The sequence below is a fragment of the Spodoptera frugiperda genome, chromosome 10 (genome assembly GCF_023101765.2).
Source record: "Spodoptera frugiperda isolate SF20-4 chromosome 10, AGI-APGP_CSIRO_Sfru_2.0, whole genome shotgun sequence".
NCBI lineage: Eukaryota > Metazoa > Arthropoda > Insecta > Lepidoptera > Noctuidae > Spodoptera > Spodoptera frugiperda.
The window spans coordinates 2808813-2829026 of NC_064221.1; the positions used below are offsets into that span (position 1 = coordinate 2808813).

Genomic DNA, 20214 nt, shown 5'->3' on the forward strand with positions numbered 1-20214 from the left:
AAATAAAACCGTAAAGTTCCGACATACTTAGAAACTACAATCGATAAAATTACCTCTCTATAGATTTTGCTTATAATCTGTGGTATGATCACATTTCCAATAGGGATGTTCAATCACACTTTTCAATCGACTAAATAATACTATTGAATATCTATCTCCAAAACTAAAATAGATAAATCAATCAAAATGTTTATATCTTCTTAATAAAAATGTTGGAAGAATATCAATCTTACAAACCATTAGTCCATTGCACAAAAATCTACTAAACTTAATGAGCCAACACTAGTCTCAATCACAGACAAAAAATAATTAAATTATTATTATTGTCTACGATCCTACGATCTGTCAAACGATCGAAACGAAACGCTTCGCGATAAATTGGATTTATTATTGAATGGAAATATTGCGGATTTTCTTATTCGATTGCTATCTGAAATTTTCGGACCTATCTGTTCTGTGAAACAATTCAGTGTGTGTTTTATTTTGTTTTGTTTCTTTGTGTTAAAAGAGGAAGTTACTTTCTACTGATTGAGGGGACAGGATTCACAATAACAACAAAAATTGGTGAGTGTAATAATAATTATTATTTACTGTAATAAATATAAAAGCTGTTAGGTTTACTTATTTACAAACGTTTAATATCTAGAATCTATGAATACAAGTAACAATTGCGTCACCACAGGCGATCGTAAAACAATGAATGTCTCACTTTCTAGTTTTATCATTTTCCAATTATATTTTTTTTAATCGTATTAGTCTTATGGCACAGACTTCACATGCATACGGCCATACGATAACGCTATACGGCTTCTGTTATATGCAGGACCTCTTTACATGAAAACTCATTGGTGATTTTTATATGTTTTTAACTGAGAGAGATGGTGTAAACTATAAATTACTTTGTACAAAGTAAAAGGTGAACAATGAAAGCTGTTTCACGTGTGAACTCGTGTAGAACTGAACAATTAGTGCTGCAATTACTGGTGATTTGAAACTGATAATTGGGTGATATCAGAATTTTTCTTATATCACCACTATATTTATATCAAGTTTTTAGATAAAGAATAAATTCTTATTACTTTAGACCTTATTATTTAGATAGATAATTGTAGCTTATTATTTAGATAGATATTTCATCATCATCATCATCATATCAGCCATAAGACATCCTCTGCTGAATATAGGCCTCCCCCAATGACTTCCAGATAGGCCGGTTGGAGTGTATCCAGGGGCTTCTGCAATCTAAATCAGATAGATATTTACAATAACTGTAATTTACTTTACAACATGTATTGTCATCCCTATTGATCCCATCCGATAACAATGTGTCTGACAATTGTCTCTCTAAATATTAAGAATAACTATGACTAAAATATTTAAAAATATTAGTAAATAGACTATAATTATTAAAAAAAGTAGAGTATGCTTTTACTAGAGAGTATTATCTGCTAAAAAAATTCAATGCTCTTATAACTTGTTAAATATACTTTTATTTTCATTACTTTGATAATAATTATCTATGGTGAATGAACATAGCCAGTATTATTTACAAAAAAATCAAAATTAAATCTTATTTCCAAAACTATAAGGTTTCTATTACAATAAACTTTTACACCCAGTTCACAAGATTGTTTCTGTTAATATGAATGTATGAAAAATACATTACATATTTATAAAATTGAATTTGGAATTCAATTTCTTTGCTGCCAGTTTAGCTGTTTGCTTGACAATCAGATGTTATAGGAGTGCTGATGTATTTTTAATATAGGATGCCATGAAGTTAGAAAAAAGGATTTTTATTACTTTTTGGACAAAGATTTGTTGAAAATATTGTAAATTGCAAGCTGATGTTACTTGTAGTCTTCAGAATTAATATTATAATTAAGAATATTTGATAGTTTTAATGAACAAAGCTCCCCAGCAGTTTGCCATAATCCCCACACTTGTCAGGTAGCTTGGGGATCACAGTTAGTTCACCAGTATAGTCTCAGGAAGGTTCAACAAAGACAATGATGATTCTTTTAATGAAATGATAAAAGCAGAACGGCTTTGCTTCAAAAGCACCTCGCTTTGAAAGCAAAGCCTTTCCGCTTTCAAATGACTGATCTGTTCTATTTTTGTGTTAAAAAACATTGCCAGTGATAGCTAGCTAATACACCATAATAATATACCATCTAAAATATTCAACATCATAAGAAAAGACATGTGTCTAACGTTTTAAATTAATCTACCAGTCAGACATTAAAATATAATTTAGTCATCCACCCTTTTGTCCCATAGATAGTCGCCCAGACACCACGTCAATCAATCTACCTCATTATCAACCTGACGTGTGTGAACGTAGTCATATGGTTTCAATAGAATGGTCATTATATAATTCTAATACTGTGTTATGTACCTATTACCTAGTCTACTTCTAGTTGATACATTATAAATTATGTTTTGATGGCCGGCTCCATATTTGTACAATAGGAATCAATTACGGACATGGCATGTGTTGAAATAGTAGGAGTAATAGAGCTGTTATGTAAAACGTAAATAGAAGAATTTATTCAGACCAGTATTGAATTCAAAATTCCTGTATTTGAGAAAAATGTAGAAAGTAAAGAAATATTTTTTGGCTAAATCAGTGTTTTGTTGGTGATCTGTCTCAATTTCAACAAAATACATAACTTTTAGAGTCGAGGGCTCCCTGTAAATTATTGAGCATTTACACGCCATGTTATTGTTGCTACTGATAGCAGATAGTATATAAATGTACAGACAAATTGAGAACCTCCTCCTTTAATCAAAGTCATGTTTAACCACGTAGGTCACCAGTGGTCAGAGTTAGCGAAGCATTGGCCTTCAACAGTTTTCTAATGGCAGTCAAAGGCTTAAGATGGGCATCTTACGTCCCATGCATTTTGTAAGAAGAATTACACCAGTTACTTATTAAAAAGTTGCGATATATGCGTATATCATGTACTTGAAACATCCGGGGTCAATGTGTATGTGCACCTATCATTATAATTATAATACGTCATAATTTCGTCATACAAAAGTACCATAATGACTTTACGACTAAAGTCTAAAGATTATAAAAAATTTTTTCGCCCTACCATTAACCCTTCGTATGTTTGGAACGTGGATCCACGCGAAACAAATGTGTTTTCTATTGTTGTCTTATATACATACGAGAGGTTAATACAACCATTAATACATAGTTTTTGTAAATACTAGTGGTCGCCTAGTGGTCGAAATTCGACCATATACGATTTAATTTACAATAGCACTTAACATACGTTCAAGGATAATTTTAATTTAACTCAAACTCAAACAAACTCTTTTGTAAAACTCATTTCTCTTTTATAAATCATCGCAATGTCTGTCAATTTTTACGTTTTGTCAAATATGTTCAGATATTATGCATGTGTTTGTAATGTTTTATTTATTGATTTAATGTATTTTATAAGCATTATTTTTGAAAAATATTAGCGTTCTGCACTTCTCCTACACATAAACTATAAGTGTACCAAATTTTATGCTCCTACGTTCGCGCAATTTTCGTAAAAAAGGGGTATAAAGTTTTTGCATCACGTATTAATATATAGATTCACATGCAAGATGCATTAGTCTTTGTATTTTGTTTTTCGAAAGACCATTATATGGACACAATCATTATGTTGTTAGTTTTTTTCCCTCCTCCACGTTTTTATACCTCTCCGTTCACGATCAGCGTCGCTCCCAGTGCAAACTCGGTGCAGCCGCACTCACAAACACAGCAATACAACGTAAAACACACCTTATGAGCTATAGTGTAGAGTATATTATCCGCTGCACATGAAAACTTTCATGAAACTGACTGTCAAGGTATTTTGTTAGTTATTCAGTAAGCAACTAGGTCGGTATTCAGTTGTGTGGAGTTGATTAAATTATGTTCATTGTGCTGGCAGGCTTGTTGTGCAACTTTACTCTTTTTGACATTAATTGGCTTTGCCTTAGTGAATATAGAGTATAGGCAGGTTTGTGATTCACACGAAATAGAAATAAAATAACTACGAAATCCCACGTATACTAAGTAATTATCTTCATTCACGTGTTAGGTAAGTTTAGGTCATTCAATCGCTGAATCTGTTTCTCAAAGCGTAGTTATTTCTTTTTGGTTGTCTTTTTTACAGTCAAGGCCTTTGAAATATCTAATGAGCCAGTTTGTTTGAAATAAAGAGTTTAACATAATTATCTAACCAAGTTTTCATACTAAGTACCTACCTAATACCTAGTTATATAGCTTCATATGATGTTTTTCTTTAAACTGACATGGTCACTAACAATATCATTAGAACTTGAGACGGAATATTTACCAATTTGTCTGCTCATAAACATCCACCCGCATATACTCCAGTTCATGATCATGGCGCTTGCAACAGTGCCGAAATATCGGAAACATTGTTTGTCATTGAAATTGATAAACATGGTAAATATCCCGTCTCAAGTTGTAATGATATTATGTTATTCTTACATTTAAATCTAACTTTTAATCTCAGTCTAATTTTCCTAGTCGTACCAAAAGTCTGTTAGCACGTTCATGTAGATTTCTGTAATCACCGCTAATGGTCGAGTGTCCAATTAATTTAGTTCACGTGACTAGAAATCGAACACACGCCTCAATCAATATCTGTCTACGTTATCCACTGGATTAAAGAGATTAGACGGGTTTTAAAGTGTTTTGGCCGTCAAAAATGCCTTATTTGTTCAGAGGCAATGGAGACAAGGGACTTTTTTTTTTTAAACTTTGACATCTTTTAAACTGATATGACCTTTATAATAACTATCGTGAGACATAGTAAATTAAATAAAAATAACAGTTTACTCACGTAATAATACAGAGAAAAGCTCTACTAGTTTTGAGTCACAGAGGGACTCTTCATCATGAGCAGCGTGGGCAGACGCGGCAATCCAAAACCTGTGGATTAAGATAGAGTTTCTGTTTAAAATTGTAATCTAGTTTCTTAGTGCGAACCGCTAAGGAGTGGAATTCCTTGCGTGCCTTCAAGACCTGAGTGAACAGATTGTTCATAGGTAGGCGTGTTCCATCGCCGGCCACATCATTGCTTACCACCAGGCGAAATAGTGGCTAAACGTCGTTGAAAAATATCGATCCAGATGTTTTGTATTTGTTAAGTTCGATCGGTCATAATTTCGTGTAAGTAAATGAACGGAAATCCGCATATTTTTATATCTTATCTTTATTATAAGCACTTAATAGATATTTTTGTTATACCCAGTGCAAATGTACCAAGGGACGTTAATGTCGCTTCGTTTCAATGTGTTAAAAACAAAGCATATTTATTATGATAAACAAAATATATGGAATTCCTGTGAATTTGTAATCTTAAAATGGAAATTCCGATGTTATTGTGATTGCCTCACTTTTGTCTGTATCTTGTTATTGTTTATTTAATATAATGGTGAAAGATACGCATTAGGTACATGACATTGGATTAATAGATTAATTGGTAGCGGTTATTACAGACACGTGTGTCGATTTTAAGCGTTGTTGAGGAATGTTAGACAGCGTATAATCTTTGTCAAAAATGTAAAATTTGTTTAATGCTAAACGTTTTTACGTTGAGAATTTAGGAAACGCTTTGAATAATGATAATCATCGATATAATAAACAGATAACTATATTGATGAATGGAGAACATTTGTTTAGTGGTTTCAGATTTCATTTTCCATAGAAAACAGTGAGCAGATGGATTACCTGATGGTAAGCAATCGGTGCTGTTCATTTACACTCGCACAACGATAGGATGCAAGTGCTTTGCTACCTTTTTGGGGATTTAAGGATTAGAGATTGGCAGAACACAGTAGCCTTATTTTCAAATATTGTCTGGACTTTAAATGAGACAATGACCTCTGAGTTTGTGTCGACCTCATCTAACATCTAGTAATTTTGACGTGTAAAAGTCGTCTCTTTCCTTGCCTATTTACAAAAATAGATTAATTTTTCACTGATTCCACACGGCGAATCACAAAGAATACGTTGTTTCATGCTGGTTTTCTGTAATGCCATGGTGTACTGGTGTCACTTCGTTCCAGCCGGCCGATTCGTGACGAAGCATGGCTCTCCCGCGTGTGTATTTATTCTCAACACGTGATGTTGACAATGACGTAATTAGTAATTGTTGTTAATTAACAATTCCTGTTAGATATAATATCCTGTTATACTCGAACGTGTTTTAGTTCTAGTGGTCTTCCATTCATCAGTCTTTCATCACCAGTCTGTTAGTAGATGTCTTGAAAAGGCAATTCCTAATGCAATTTTAATAATTTCATCCTTAGATATAAAGATATTGTTGTAGATTTATAACTGGGGAATTTCTCGGTTTTTTAAGAAATATCTGTATTAGCACAGAGTCTATAATTAGGCCCTCTGTATGGTAATACGTTTGTTCAGGGAATGAACCCTGACTCATAACATAACTGGTGAAAAGTGGGTGTTGAATCTTGCTAATATCATAAATGTGAAAGTTTGTTTGTTTGGATGTTTCTCCGTCAATCACGCTGAAACTACTGAACGGATTTTGATGAATTTTGGTATATAGACAGGGTATGAGCTGACTTGGATGATAGGATACTTTTATCCCACGGGAACGCGGTTGAAGCCGCTGGTAGAAGCTAGTACCTAATATGCACCACAATTTATATGATGAGGATGGATTGAAATGCATGACGTTATGTTTACGTCTGCAAAACAAATGCATCACAAATGGGACCCAGTAGGGCTGATGCCGACCCAGAGCTGCGGACTGACGTAGATGTTTACGTAAAGATATTCGGACTGTTTCAATGTATTATTGTTCCAAACGTGTTACCGCACGTGCTAACTGAAATAACAGATACTTTTGCAAACACTAAATCGGTTTGATGGCTTCAGGAATGTAGAAATGACTCACTAGGTTCATGCAGACAAGCGGTCCGCCGTTTAGCGGTGTTTGGTGCAAAGTGTAATAATATTGCATGCCGGCCAGGTTTGCCTACTAGAAATGGTATTCATGTAACTGTACTTAGTTTTATGATAACTAGGTGAATTTGGTCAAAGTACGTAACACTTTCTTTTGTTAGAGATTTCTGGGTTTGTTGTTAGTGTCGTCGATGTTTTTGTGATGTTGTAGGTGATATGACAGTAATGAATTCTCTTTTTGGGACAAGCCCGCCACAACCTCCTGCACCTCTTGTAAGCCAGGATCTACAGTAGATACAACCATAAAAACATCGAAACACTGAAATCTCGGAAGACTGTCTTGGATCCCACAACGAAGTAAATCAACGACCAATGAACATATTATTAGAGGAAAAGAAAAAGAGATTATTGAGGACAGTTAGCCTCACATTAATGATCTGATTACGCTTATAAAAACGTTTTATAAACTCTAATACAAATTGGTACCAAAACATTTGTAAGAATTCTTCTACTTTTTAATAACATTCAAAGGGTTACAGAATCTGCCTTTTGCGGCAATATTACATTAAAATAATCATTCTGTATACGTCTGTGTTAACCGCTCTCCTTTAGCAGCAGCATATTGGATATTTTCTGGAGTGCAGCCAAAACTGTAACCACATCTATCAAGGAGGCTGTATACGCCGTTGCCAACATTTTTCCATATAGCCTGTTAGACTATAAAGTAAAATTGCTGACGATTCTAGACAATATGCCGCCACTGGCAAATATGAGAATATTGAGTATGAGAGAAATTTTGAAATACAGTCATAGATAAACTGAATCTAATCAAATTCGGAACATTTGCGCCAAGCAATGGCTTTTATAGAGACCAGTCTTAATAACCTATCTATTAAGTAGATTTTTTTTTTCAATTTTTTTTGGGTGGATCGAACACATATAGTAGTTTAAAGTGTTTATAGATACATTAGGCGTCAAGGATTTGTGACCAGCTCCTCGATCACCGGTTTACTGCATAGATAGGGACCACATTAAGTAGATTTGGCTACTGTAGATACGAATTTTGACATAAGTTTCGTACAATTATGCCAAAATTCCATAGCTAGTAAACAAGAGACGACAAATAGGAAACAGCCCATAATTAAACCTAAGCAAGACAAAGGCATGGATGTAGGTCGCTTCCAACCGGCCTATCTGGAAGTCATTGGGGAGGTCTATGTTCAGCAGTGGACATCTTATGGCTGATATGATGATGATGAAGACAAAGGCGTAAAACAATAATTTTCCATACAAATAATATGTGGAATAGTTACCCATACGGTTGGAAAATAAACAGTTCCATGTAGTATGGAGCTTATGCAAGCAGACAGTGTTTATTTATTAAATGTTCTATAAAAAGATCACTTATTGAACAAATGTGGCCAAGGTCGAAAGGGTGGATTAGAGCGCAGTCGAGCATGGATCATAGTAAGCATATTATAAACGTAGAAGTATGTTGAATATCTTTCAATGAGTTTTATACAGGGTTCACTTTTAATCTCATCTGGTTATTTTAGAGATTGACGTGTAAAAGTGTTATCTTGTAACCAACTTGCAAATAATAAATATCATTTATCAATCCCCCAAAAGAAAAAAGGTAGTAATTTCCAAAAGAAAACAGTAGTCAGTTAAAAGAGGGACTTATCATCTTTAATTCCGAAACTGGATCCATGAGAAGAATTAGATTTCGGAATCTTAATAATAGGCACTTGAAATTCTAATGATTATGACCAGATTATTTCTGTACCTACTCCGTAGAGTGATTGATAGCCGCGACTACCAATGGACCTCAGGAGTATCAGTTAAATTATGCGCGGACCAGCCAGTCAAAAGTCAAGGCACATTCCTAATATGAATTCAATATCAGCTGGATCGATTTGACCACCTGCGTCAGTTGCACGATGCACGTGTGTCATACATTTATTTATTCATCTTCATCGATCGCTCCCGCCACCTTGTACCTTGACAAATGTTGTTGTACTCTTTATTGCATCTGCAGTCCTGTTATATGACCCTGTGTCCTTACCTTCTGTGTGGTTTATAGTTCATTTTGGCTTGGCTTTTTTATTTTTTGTTGTAACGGTTGTGTCTGTTGTTACTTTTATTTCTTTGTCTTTATTGGGAACTGTGTTTTGTATATGCTATGTTATTGTATATGCTATTCAGTCAAGGTGTGGCAGTTCACTTCTTTGTCGAAAAAAAAATCAATGAACGTCATTCTTATGTTAAACACATGGCATCTTCTATCACTTCCATGCCATTCAAAGTCACTTATTTTGGTAGCACAAAAACTTCATTTCAATATGTCTATAATACTATTTACAAAGTAATTTATTTTTTCAACGCTTAGGAACTTGACACAGAATTTGCGTCATTGACATGTTTGAACACAAAAGTTCTATTCTATATCTATATTGCATTGATCTTAGTACCCTTGTCATTTTTATCGTCACACTCGATGCGATAGATTCTTATTTCTACTTCTTCCTGACTTCTAAAATTCTATCTCAATTACTTCAAACAATAGTATAATTTCTTCTGAACATAAATATTTGTATTGTTATCTAACCGACGCAACAGACAGTGTCGTTATGTTTTATGGCTGCTATCTCCACAATAGTGTAGAGCCTGGCACTCTCCAACGGTTTACGTACGTGTAATTGAGCACATATTTGCGGTAGTTTTGAAGATAAAGGTCCTTTTCTGCCCATGTTTGGCATTTTCCATATTCACTTGTTTATTTTATTCTTTCTCCTTGGCGTTTTTCAATTGGATCCAGGGAAATGGTATCATCAAGTAGTGACTGTCTTTCAGTATTTTGGAGCAACTATCTATCATCTATCTTCTACAATCCGCTTGAAGATATCACATTCTTGGTTCCAGGCATTGTCAGATATTTTGGGATTTTGACTAGCTGTTATGACTCTCATAGATTTTAGTTTCTTCATGATTTGTTTCGTAATTTCTTTGATATGACTTGGCACTGCTGCTCTCTATCATAAAAGTCAACAAAGATTTATCATTTCATTTATGGAGGGGTCATTATTCGGAGCTATTTTTGTGATGTCATACGTGGCTATAAAAGTGATACTTCAAGAGAATTGTTCTTCAATTATTAAATGTGCTTGTGTTTTGAAAGTGATTTTCCTGAACGATGTTCATTTTTCCTAGAATGGATCGGTAGAGGAACAATTTTGTCTGACTTATTGTTAAAATTCTCAAAAATGCTAAGAAAACGAGGTTCCTTGCTTGATTCTTAGATAAGACAAGGATTTTCAATTTTCATAATTTCATAAATATAATGGTATTATATGCTTAATATGATGCTGATTTTAAATACTAATTTGAATCAACAATGGAAGGAACAAAAATATTTGTTCTTTTGCCATTTTTATCTACTTCTTTATCTGTTTTCGCAACTGCAAGTTTTTGTGTTCTCGTGAAAGATTCGTGTAATTATACAATATTATGCTTAATGAGGTCATAGGTGTGCACAGCGATAGCGTCTGTTGTTCCTTTCATCATTATTTTATTATCTTCATGTTTTTTATTTATAACATTTACATACTAGAATGAACTGGAAAGATGAAATTACGTCATATTTTTGGATGTTAACTACCCTTAATTGACCATTTCTTAGGTCATTTGTCTGCATATTAGGTAGGTTACTTAGAAACGATACGTGGAGTTTCATAATCTATAATATAAAAATAAGTCGCATTTTTCCTGACGCTATAACTCACGAACGCACGAACCACCGCGGTTTTGGATTCGTTGGAAAGTTCTCAGCCTCCGTGAGGTTTATAGCAAATTCAAGAGAAAAACAGCAAAACAGGGAAATTATTGGTGGTGAAACGGAGTTCGCCGGGTTTGCTACTTCTGGTTATACATAAATTCTTATTTGAGACATTTTCTAGTTCTCCTTTTTTGAAGTCATTTAAAGTAACCAGATTTGTGTTCAATCGTCTAGTTTCTTTCCTTACTGATTTCCTCGAAAGTTCTAGAGAGCTGAGTGCAAGGCAACGTCTGCTTTTGTTTTTATTTTTCTCAGCTAATGACGCTAAACCTTGACTACCATAGTCAAAAGGGGCCCAGTAAGGCTGATGCTTAATCCGGAGCTGCGGACTACCTAGCGGGTTTACCGGGGCTCTGGCTTGAAAAGCAAGAGTAGGAACGGGGTGGTTTTTAGTCAGTAAGACTCTGACACTCCCTTTCGCCTCGACCAAGGCGGGAGAAGTCATTGGACGATTTTCCAACCTTAAAAAAAGCATTACCATAATGGGTTTGCCGTGATTCCCAGTCCTCATACTTACGGGCGTTATGAATAAATCTGAACTAGAGCCCCTAACAACAAAATCAGTTGCAAAACCCGTCACTAAATCCGGTCAAAATAAACAAAGAAGTTAAGGTTATCTACCTGATTATAGTTCAGTGTGCTGACTAAAATATTTAACATATGATAGCCGTTAGAATTTGATGTGATGCTAATTCATCACACTTTCATATGCGTGATGTATGCATTTTGTGTCACGTAGTACGTAGTGCAGTTATTGGAGACAAATGTCAATGACCATTTAGTATAGTGTTATATTTGCATTCGCAAGTTCTAATTGTAATATGAGTGTGGATTTGAAATTCTATACTTTAAATGGATATTGTAAACTTTTATAATGGTAGGAAACCTTTTTTCTAAGTTAATTCAGGTTTGACATCGGTGTGTGTTTTTTTTTTTTGAGTTGGGTAAATCATCCAGTGACTTCTCTCGCCTTGGCTGAGGCGAGAGGGAGTGTCAGACTCTTGTCTACTGACTAAAAATCACCCCGTTTCAAACTTACTTTTCGATTTGGAGCCCTTGTAAACAGCTAAGTAGTGAAGTTAGTTTTAACATTCATATTAGCTGTCCAGAAGCAGAGCAATAAAAAAAAAGGTCTCTACAATTACAATAAAGTACTTTATAGGCGAAGATTGGCCGCAAAAGGCTTTAAACAGATAGGAGTGGAAGGATGATCATTGCTGAAATCATCAAACCAATTCAAACCACTTTATAGGCAGACAGTCCACAAAGATAGCAGTAAATTCATTAGGAAAGCTGAAAATGCAGTCAAGAATTTACGTAGTAACCAAAAATAAACCATTTTAATCAGGCAACAAGACCCATATTTCCTTCATTTCACTCAACCACGTAGACTGCATAATTTCCACACCAAGGCCTTTTACACCCCATACTATTTTCCATTCGCAATGCACCAAGTGCCATGTTATCTGTCTACAATGCCTTATCAGTTGGAATAACAATGAATGAGTATCATTGTTTTGTTGTACAAGGATTATAAGGTTTATTGTCTACTGTTTGTAGAGAATTTACTTTACTTTAGCACTTTCTCGATGTTTTCTAGTTGAGATGCTTTGTGTTCAGCAGCAGTTGATGTGTCATATTCTGATCTGATGGTAAGTGAACAGCGTCAGTCTCGAACAACTGTAACACTATTGGAGATACAAGTTTATTGCCTGGTTTTTAATAAGAATTGGCTTTTTTTTCGGTTCTTCTAACTTTTTAGCTAAATTGCGGAGCCAAAATGTCTGATCTATTGATGATGTGGATGTTTGAAACCTTTGAGGAAAACGGATGTAACACTGAAGTATGTATAGAATAGGAAATATACAGGAAAATATACTCCAAGGTGGTTGTAACCATGATAACATTGTTTTGTAAGAAGCAGTGAATGAAAGCTGAGACTGATCTCGGTCTCGATGTTACGGAGTGGTGTTGATTGTCAATTGTCTACAGTTTCAATGCATACAAACAGTTCGGTGCATACGTACCGGTACACACACACACACACGCACGCGTGCGTTCTTGTTATGGCAATCAACGGATGGATCTTTCTAGAATCACGAACCAGAAGTAATTCGCAAAAAATAATTTGCACTGACGACATTATGAAATCAAAATAGTTCATCTTACCGGTTCTTATGTGGCATTTAGTTATTAGGTTGTAGTGTTTTTAATGCATTTTTTGGCATTTCATTTGCGTCACATTTTGTTTTGAATTTTCTTTTTTCAGAATTCTTATTAGTTTCTGTCTGTGTCTGATTCTATATTCTGTTTACGATTCTATATACTCTAATTCAGTGTCTGATTTGACCAGCCAAATGGCGATGGATGTCCGTAGTTATTTAACTAAACGCACATAAACAGATAAAACAATAATATCTAAAACTCGACCTTAAGTAAATACAGAACCGGAGCTGCGGACTGCCTAGCTGGTTACCGGGGCTCCGGCTCGAAAAGAAGGAGTAGGAACAGGGTGGTTTTTAGTCAGTAAGAGTGACACTTTCTTTTAAGAAAGCATAGGATAATTTTCCCCCTTAAAAAAAGTAAATACAGAAAGGCTTATAAATACCATAACAACAGATTTTCCGACATCAGTCGAGGAATCAAAACACATTGCTTCAAGTCCGTAAGCGAACGTCACAATATCTCGATTAATTTCATCACCAACCATGATATCACACGCAGTTATAAAAAAATAAAAAAATGTTATAAATTCTCCGATAACGTAACCTTACTTTCATATCCGATAAATATTTATATGCCTTGTTCTAATCAATTGTTTCGCGTGTCGAGTACAAAGTGCTAACGTACCAGTGCATTCAGTACGTTTGCACTTGATCGTTCATACACGCGGAAAATGGCAGCATTTGACTTCTATTCATAATTATATTGTGTTACTCATCATACCTATATGTGCCAGGAATTATACCTATGTGTATATTAAGTGTCTGGAATTTTTTACTTGTCAAGGAAAAGTATTTCGAGCTAATCTTATAAATTTAAAATGGTTATGGTTTTTCCTTGTTGTGAATAAAACAGACTTGTTTATCGTTTTTTAAGTATAAATATCTTTTTGTACGTAATACTCCACCACTGAGCAAAGGAATAAGAAACAGAATAAGGTTATAAGAATAAGGTTTGATCACGTTTGCTGATTTGTAGTCTGAATTCGGTTAGATGTTCGACAATTAGCAACGGAACTAACGAAAATATGGCGCACTGTATAGTCTGTAGTTCAGAAAACTCTATGCCTTTGCTTCCAAGGAGATTTCCGAACTAATACGACCTTCAAACCTGCAAGAAAAGAGCGTATTCCTTCTTAAAAGGCCGATAACGCACCCGTGAGTCTTCTGGTGTTGTTCATGAGCGGCGCTAATCGCTTACTATCTGGGGCCTTAGTCTGCTATTACAATTGTGTCAGAATGGTCGATCATTGAGCAGTGCGAGAGGGACGGAGCTATACAACCTTCATAGCTCCGTCCCTCTCGCACTGCTCAGTGATCGACCATTCTGACACAATTGTAATAGCAGACTAAGGCCCCAGGTGACTCGTTTGCTCGTTTGCCTCCTATTCCATAAAAAAAAAAAACAGTTTACTCAAGCTACGATAGGACGTACGAACTGACACAGTGACGTCACATTTTATTATGATCATTAATGTCAGTATTATGGAACTGTGTATTATTCAATTGTTTCCTCAGTTTTAGTAGGTACAGAGCGGTTTCAGTGCGGTCAGTACGCGTGCACCGATCAAATACCTATTGCAGTGTTTGGTGGCCGTTGCAAAGTGACTGCTATTGTATGTGGATTGTAAACAAGCCAGTTGATAGTCTGTTAAGGTAAATTTTGTTACCTTATCTACATGGTATTGTTGCGTAGTTATTGTGTAGATTGTGAATAAAGAGTTTCTGTGGAATGTCGAGTATGTTAGCTATGGGAGAGTTTTCCAATGGGTTCTATCGTATTTTTGCTCAATAGATGGCGTTAGTGTGAACCTCTTATTCTTCGTCCAATAGGCAATTAGTTAGTGTCACATCATTGGACGTTTAGTATTTGATAGCTGCTGTGATTGGACAAAAATATCACTTCCTACATTTGCGCAATTTGATGAACAAATTAACTTTAGCCATTACGCTGAAAGAAGAAATTGATAGTGTGTCGACATAGTGATTGGTCTTTACAGGAATCTTTAGTCTTAATCATAGGTAATAGGTAAGCTAAGTTAAAAATACCCTAAAATGTCTTGTCATTGTTTTAGCTGTGACTAGGTGGCGCCTCTGTCGATTATGATCTTGTTTAGAAGGACAGTGTTGAGATTATCACTGTCGTTTAACGTTAAAAATTACATAACCTTTGTCTGGAAACCTTTCCACTTATAGCTGTTAGTTGTACCGCGATAATTTCATAGAATAAAATGACTCATACTAGTCTGCTACTAAATAAGAACGTAGTCATATACGCTTTGTGGTTTAAATCTACACGATTTTATTATTGTTAATTACAGTAAACTTGAATTGCCTATTATAACCTATTAAATTAGAAAATTATATCACGGTGTCTGGAATTGAGCCCAGTACATGGCAATAGCCTCACCCCTATTACTTCTAACATAAATGGTGAAAAGGGGATGTACCTACATTGTACAGTGGCATTGCGTGCCGTAAAGTGCAAGTACACCTCTACGTACTCCTTCGGGAATACATAAGGCGTGGCGTTGCTAATAACCTATAACTATCGTAAATTAAGAATTTGTGGTATCATTGAAAAATATTTTCTAAGACGATGGCATTAAGACTTCAATTTGGCAAATGGCAAAAAGATCTCTAGATAATTCTACTGAAAATCCTTTAATTCAGTATAAGATCCGTCAACAAACGTTTAAAAATAAGTTAATTGATAGCTCGTTGTAGATCATCGAGTAAATTGTTTATACTAATTGTAAATATTATGATCTTCGGAACAGATTTTTGTGAAATTACGACGAAATAGTTTCCGTAGTGTACTTGTTTGGTTCTTTACATCATTTTTATGGCGTTTTTTGTCAGATTTCTAAGGAGTTTTTGATCTTGTAGTCGTTTTGGGTATTTTTTTGTTTGCGTTGCAAACTAAAGTTATCTTTTCACTCACATATTTGAAGTCGTTAATTATTTTGAAATGTTTCTCATTTAATTACATAAAGTATAAATAAATCTCCCGATAGATTTCGATCAAGGTGGCCATTCTATCTAACTAGACTAGCCTACGCAGGAGATATTATAGTTCACAAGTGTGTGCGCAAACACAGGTGCACTCTCTGTTCCCTTACTCAATTATAAACTATATTATAAGGCAGCACACATTCTTTTACGATCACTTGGAACAATTATCAAAAGTACCTAAAGAATTACACCTATTTCTATTCTTACTTTAGAACCCTTAGTACGAGTTTGCCTTACATTTAAAGTAATCGAAACGAGAGTGCGTTCTCGCTCTCTGATTGGCCTGCTCGAATGAGCCAACTAATCACAGCGCCTCATCCTGGGGGCTTACTCTAATTCAACGAACGAACGAACAAACGAAAAAACTTCGCTGATTGCATACTACAATTACGGTGTATTTATTGCGAACTTTCATGAACAAAAATGAACGAATGAAATGAAGATAAAGAAATAGGTTTTGATATGAAATTAAAAATAAAACGTTATTTCAAGTAATTCTATTAGTAAATCAATGAAACCTACGGCCGAAGATTAAACGAAACTTCGGATTCGAGAACCGGAGTAAGCCCCCTGTTCTCGTTTCGATTACCTTAAACGTAAAGCAAACTCATACTAATGGTACAGAAAATAACCTGCCTTTGTACAAGTTGTTATTACTTCATGTCATACTGTATGTCATATTACTCAATTACTTACGGTGTATTTTTTGTTCACAGGTAAGCATTAATCTTCGGTCGTTCACCTCCAGCTAGTAAGTTGTTGTAAATAAGTAAGAGTTGCAATTCATAATAGTGTATGCAGTGTTTTTGTTGAAAATAACATTGCTTGTGCATTTTACATTCATTGTTAAGAAATGTCTTTGTTATTGATATCAAACTAATTTGATTTACCTTAGTTTGAAGAAGGTATCTGTGAAAGTACAGAGGTTTGTTATATGCTTGCATGTTCACTGTTCCCGTTTGGCAGTAACGGGAAGGGTACAATAATGGCCGAATTACTCATCTCAATCCAAAATGTGTGGAAATGGATCTACATCTATTTTGGACAGACACTCCATAAGTAATGCCAAAAATCGATCCATATCTATAGATTTTGGATACGTCATCAATTTCGGCAGTAAGTAAACAGACACTTTAAAGAAAGGAACAACAAACACGTAACATTATGTTGTATGTTATAAAAACATCCGAGCAGGTTAATCAGTGTCAATCAAATGTTTGCACTGCAATATTGGCAATTGGTGGCCAACATTGTCCCCAAGGTCACACGTGATTCACCTTGACTTCCAGCGTGTGAATCGATTGAATCGTTGCTTTATTTATCATGTGGTGTGACGATCACCTTCCATTGTAACGGTCGATGGAGTTGTGACGATAGAGGGGGTTGGGGTTTAGTTTCGTGGAAGACATGTTGGTTGAAATAGGTTTTATGTCTGTGGTGAATGGGGGTTTGCTTTGGGTATTTTGGCAAAGTTTTTACTACTTTATAGATATATCATAGACTGCTAGACTATGAGCTTTATCTACATAAGAGGGTTTGCTATAATCTCTAAGAGTTATAGGCAGGTTGGAGCATACAGTTTAAAAGGTTGGGTTTAAAACAATAACAACCTAATTAACATTTGGGATTTTAATCGGTTCCGAGTACTACAAAGTAAAAACCAGTTAAAGGAAACCTGTTGTATGACAATTTGCGAATATCTTCAAGAGGAACTACAGCCTCAAAACGTATTTTGGCCAGTCCTTCGTATTTTCGCAACTTCGGATCACTTCGCGGTATCGTCTAATTAATTGCTCGGGAGTACTATTATTTTTGACTTCCTATTTTTTGCTGTTATTTTACCATTGCTTCTGTTTGAAAATTGCGGTCATAATATCAGTATTTTATGTGAGTGAGAATGATGAGTTTGAAACGTCAGTAGTATTTTTAAGGCTCCAATTTATTAGAACACCATGGTTGCAAGATTATGTAGTGTCTGTAGAGAGACATCAGAACAAACACTAAGGGTTATTTGGTTATCGATAGCTAGTCTCCATTTTATTTGTGGGCTAAAGGTATATTAGACTCATAATCAGTTTAGTTGGGATCATATACATTCTCATCTTCAGAATAATCAGAATTAATAAGATCTTTTGATCTTAGGCATTAAATATTCATCTCCTATGTTACAGCTTAGGTTACAAGAGGTTTCACTTAATAATTTATGTATTTATTACCGAATATTTAAATAATTATTTCATCGTATTTAAGCGGAAATTACACTTCCGTTGAATTTATGATTAGTTATATAAAATTAAACTGGTTTCTTGATTAAATTATGGTCATCAATAACATAAATTATTTATTGATTTATTTAATTCGTAGGATTCATTTGCGAAATGTCTTCTGAGTACGAGATACGTGGTTCTGGAGAATTCCTTTTGTTCAAAGTTGAACTATTTTTGTTTTTAAAATTCACTATGCTAATATGGGACAAGGAGTCTACAAGGAGATACATGCTCAGTTTACTGGCAAGAGACTCACCTCCTAGCTGAAAAATGAGGTGTTACATTAAATTTGAACTTTAACTTAAACCGACATGGAATAAAATGCAATGGCAAAAATAACGTCATTACGTGTTAAAGTTCATGACTTACCACATTGCCAAATAAAAGATAGCGTTCAAACGAAACGAGCAAACGTAACGGACGTCGACACGGCATCCGGCGCCTGCGCAATGACTAACACATTTGCACAAAATAACGAACGATCTTCCATTTTTAGGGCAAGGAACCTCTTGTTGTAGCTTCGTGCGTGAAATAGAATCTTTGTTGTAACGGGTCAGCGGGTTAATTTAGTACATTTTTAACTCTATTGTTTTGTTATGAAAGTCGAAAATCGATTAAAGGAATTTGGGGAAGGTTATGCTGTCTCTGCCATCATCATCTTCAATAGTCTGACAGTCTTTCTCGTAAAAGGAAATTTGCTGTAATCCCCTCGCTTAGCAGTCGGTTTGCGCCTCGTAAGGACCTAACTACGGTACTACACGGTGACCTCACCATTAGATGATACTACTGCTCGTCTCTTGGTATTCGTCTAGATATTCACTGATCGCACTTTTAACTCTCAACCTCTCCTCTCTCAAATCTCTGAAGTAAATTAAAAGTCTAATTCCATTAATTTAATAGCATTTGAGTTAGACAGCGTGTGAATTGTGGAGAAAAGATTAAAAACAAAGTACCTTATTGACTCTTTTGTTTTGCTGACATTTCTAGCAATTGTTATTGGATTTTTAAGATTGATCAGTCTTTCTGTAGCTTTTATCTGTTGACGTCTTGAGGAGTGATGTTTTCTCCCTTGAAAGGTATTTTATTGTTGCTTAAGTATCAATGTAATGAGTAGCGACACATGACACAAATCATGACAGATGATAGAAGTCGCACATAGACGATCAACGAACAAATGAATGGACGACGTCATAAATCCTACATCGCTCATACGAAGTTTACATGCGAATAAACATAGATAGAAAATCCTAACGAACAACAAGGGCAGAAATCCCTCCAGGCATGATCACTTCGCCTGGTCGGAGCCTCTTTTTCTTAAGAAACTTTTCTCTCTATATCAAATCTTAGCTTAAATTATGGAACAACAGCCGTATTCTATTATTAGATGATCCTATTCTTGAAAAGACTCTTTATCCCGATCATTACAGTATTAAATTATTCACAAAACAACCAATTCGCCCACGCTATGAGTAAACGCTCTCAAATCTTTAAGCTACAAATAGAATGGTTACCTTAAACACGTTGAGCCCTTAAGACGCTCTCAATGCGACTGGAGGCTTTAAACGACCTATTTACTGAGAAATGACGTCATCAAGCGATCTTTTAGAATTACCCTCGTTTTAATAAAATGTTTCTTTGAGATTTAATGTGCCTGCTGGCTATGGAAGTGGGAAAAGTAAAGGGAAGGTATTTGGTACTTACTATTTAATTGATGAATAAATGCGTTTGTTGGTTTAGTTCCAATAAACTTACCGATCGTAAATTTGCTTACGAGCCGTAGAATTTTGACATAAGCTCCATACAAAATGTGTCAAAATTCTACGGCTCGTAAGCAAATTTACCGATCGGTAGTTTATTGAACGCGCCGTTAGGAATCTTAATCGTAAAAGTCTTTAGGAGATTGAATAGAATATCGGGTAACCCAGA

General features: G+C 35.1%; 1 protein-coding gene across 10 annotated transcripts in view; it reads left to right on the forward strand.

The window, feature by feature from the left end:
- Positions 1-321: 321 nt before the first annotated feature.
- The window catches only part of LOC118277108 (uncharacterized), a 103944-nt gene continuing 84051 nt past the window's right edge, over positions 322-20214 (forward strand). For 3 of the 10 annotated variants that reach the window (XM_050696250.1, XM_050696254.1, XM_050696251.1), the window contains exon 1: positions 323-564. The gene's annotated coding sequence lies outside the window, so the exon portion shown is untranslated. Of the gene's footprint in view, positions 565-20214 lie in introns of all 10 variants that reach the window. The other 7 variants (XM_050696257.1, XM_050696258.1, XM_050696256.1 and 4 more) reach the window with 3 other exon arrangements.